Source organism: Charadrius vociferus, unplaced genomic scaffold (assembly GCF_000708025.1).
Source record: "Charadrius vociferus isolate BGI_N301 unplaced genomic scaffold, ASM70802v2 scaffold1096, whole genome shotgun sequence".
In the NCBI taxonomy this organism is placed as follows: domain Eukaryota; kingdom Metazoa; phylum Chordata; class Aves; order Charadriiformes; family Charadriidae; genus Charadrius; species Charadrius vociferus.
Window position 1 is genome coordinate 159,392 of NW_009649045.1, and position 2,985 is coordinate 162,376.

The window sequence follows — 2,985 nt, forward strand, 5'->3', positions numbered from 1 at the left end:
GGCAGAGCGTCTTTGTCCTCGGGCTGCTCTCCAGTGCTGCCGACAGCTGGTTTAGATGAGGGATGTGCGAGGCCGGTGCAGCCCGAGCAGGGGCGATACCGCGGTCGTTCGCAGCTGCCCCTCTCTCTGGGTCTCGCACTGAGCTCAAAAACGAGCCAAGCCCTTCTTGCTCGCCTCATCCTCCTGCACCCGTGCTGGCTCCCGTGTCCTTCAGGTCCTCCCATGCGAGTCTCCCTCAGTCTTCGGTAGCCCCGTGGCCGCAGGGCTCTGGCTGCACGGTGGTGTGGTGCCGAGCCTTGGGGTGCTTCGTCAGGCCTGGCATCGTTCCGGTGGTGCGATGTGCTGCCGGTGACGCTGCGGGGCTGGGTTGGACTCCATCGGAACTGTGTCCCCGTCACTCTTCTTGCTGCGCTTACCCAGCCCGGCCGTGACCGGGCGCTTGAGCTGCCACTGCGCTCGGAATGGAGGAAGGGATGAAGATGTGGATATCGGTCGCCCTGGAAGGGTCTTGAGCTGGGGCTGGGTTTCTCTGCCCGTACACCATGTGCTGAGGAGCAGCTCTCGGGGCACTTTGGGACCAGTCCTGCTGTCCCCAGAGCCCGGCAGCCCCTCGCTGCCATGGGGGTGAGCAGGGATGTGGCTGGGAGGTCCCTATCGCCCCTTCAGACCGATGCACGGCTGTACTGCACCAGCTGAGGTGGGACAGAAGCTGTCACACTCGAACTCGATTTCTCCTACTTTTTCTTCGGTTTCTCTCCTCCAGATCCACAAATTTAACCCTTTCCAGAAGGGAGCAGCAACAGCTCAGCAGGTAAATCTGTGTAAATCTTTTGTTGTGTAAAGCAAATCTGTGTTTTCTTGTCTCTGCCGGAGAGGTGGTTGCCACGACCCCTCGTCTGGATCAGTGGCAGTTGCGGAGCAGTGTCTGCCAGCCCGGGCTCTGCGGTTTTTCTCCTCCCTGCCCACACGGCTACCGAAAGGCAGCGTGCGTGGCCTGGCGGGATTACGTGGCCGTGCCTTCGCGTGCAAGCCCATTCATGACTCCTGCCGTGGGAGGGACCGGCTCCAAAAAGCGCTGTGGGCATTGACTGCAGCGGTGGGGGCCGATCTTCCCAACCAGTGAAAAGAGCGGTGGTGATAACGGGGATCACCGGAGAGAAGGGAGACGGGGAGCACGGCAGCGCTGGGCGTCCCAGCACCGTGCCGGCGTTGTTCCCTGGTGTCCTCACTTTGGAGGTGACTTCCCAAGCAGTTTCTCCCCTCAACGAGGCCGAGAGGGTGACGGGCAGCCGGTGCAGCCGAGAGCCCCGGGCTCTGCTCTCCCCTCCTACGCCTCGTGGGACGCAGCCAGCCACGGCGCCTCTCTCGGGCTCTGCTTCCCCATCTGTGACACGCAGGGACTGTTCGCAGCTTGGCGAAGGATTTGGGTAAGTTGCCGTTTATAGAAGACGCTGGGATGCTCCAAGCAGGGACATCCAGGGAAGGATGGAATACGGCAGCTCTCCTCCCTGCCGGAGCGCGGCGGGCGTTTCGGTGCTTGGAGGATGCTCAGGGAGACTGCAGGCCACGGTTTCGGGGCCGGCCTCGAGCAACTGTAAACTTGCCGTGGGCTGCGATGAATCCTCTTGTATTTCCGAGCCCTGAGCTGCTGCTCTCTGCTGTCCTCTGCCACATGGTGCCACGTCCTTCGAGGCTGTCCCGGCTGCATCCTCCCACCTCTCTGGCGCGCAGCAGAGCCAGAGACTCCTGAAGTTGGTGGCACCGGTTGATGGGATCGCCGAAGGATCTGCCTGCGCGTCTTGGCTCTGGCACTGGCTTCCTCCTCTCCGGCCCGAGGCGAGGAGCCCAGCCTTCCTTGCCTCGCTTTTCCTGGTGTCTGGAGAAGAAACAAAGGTGTGATGTGCTCGCCTCCCGCGGCGCGGTTGCAAGGATGAATTAATTACCGTTTGCAGAGAGGTGGGAAGAAGAGCTCGGCAAGAGGGGAGATGAGATGCGATGGAGGTGCGATGTGTTCTCCTGAAGGGGCGGCTTCGGTCCTGGCACGTCCTGTGCCATTTGCCTGTAGCGAAGGGGACCGGGAGTGCTGTAACGCCGGGTCTGAGGCCAGGAGATGCTGTGGATCCCAGGAAGAGGAAGGGCAATGTCTTGTTGCAGCAGGTAGCGTGCTCCAGAGGACTGAGTGCAAGATGTCCTCCTGGTTGATGCCATCAAAGGCTCCTCCAGAAAAGCTCCGTTTGCTTTTTCTTGGATTTTCGGAGCTCAGAACTGGTCACTGGAAGCACCAAGGTCCTTGGGCCAACTGAGACGTGCTCTGGCCAAGGGGATCGGCTGCCTTTGTCCTCGTGAGGTGGAGGAGGGCACCTTATGTCAAAGCAGGTGCTGGCCAGGCTACGCTGGGCATCAGCTGGTGGATGAGCTGCGTCGGGTCTCTTATCTCTTGCCCGAGTAAGGACAGGAGCGCAGAGGGTTCCCAGTCCACCGCCTGCGCTGTGCTGGTTTTCATGGCTCTGACAGTAGTTGCCGCCCTGATCCCACTGGGAGAGGGTGAAGTCTTCTCTGGTGGTGCCAAGAAGGAACGTTCAAGGGAGAGCAGCCACTTTTCCTCCATCACCGCGTCATCCTGGCGAGAATCCTCTGAGATTCTGTTTCTTGTCCAAGAGTAGTGATTTCTCAGCCCGAGGGTAGGTGCGATGGGTCCAGCGCCGGCGCTGTGGCTCTGGGAGGGTTTGAGAGGAGCGTTCAGTTCGCACCCCTCCATCGGCGCCGTCCCTGCGGGCAGAGCTGGGGGGGGGTGCGAGGGGCTGTGATTTGGAGCGGGGCCGGTGTTGAGAAGGGATCTGTTGGGGCTGCAGCTCCCCTGGGGCTCCCCGCCCCCACCCCCCCTCTGGTTTTAGGGATGTTTTCCTCTGGATCTGAAAAGTGCTTTTAAAGCCACATTTTTTATAGACCTGTAGTAAAGTCTGGCACCTCGCTTTCTTTCTCGGC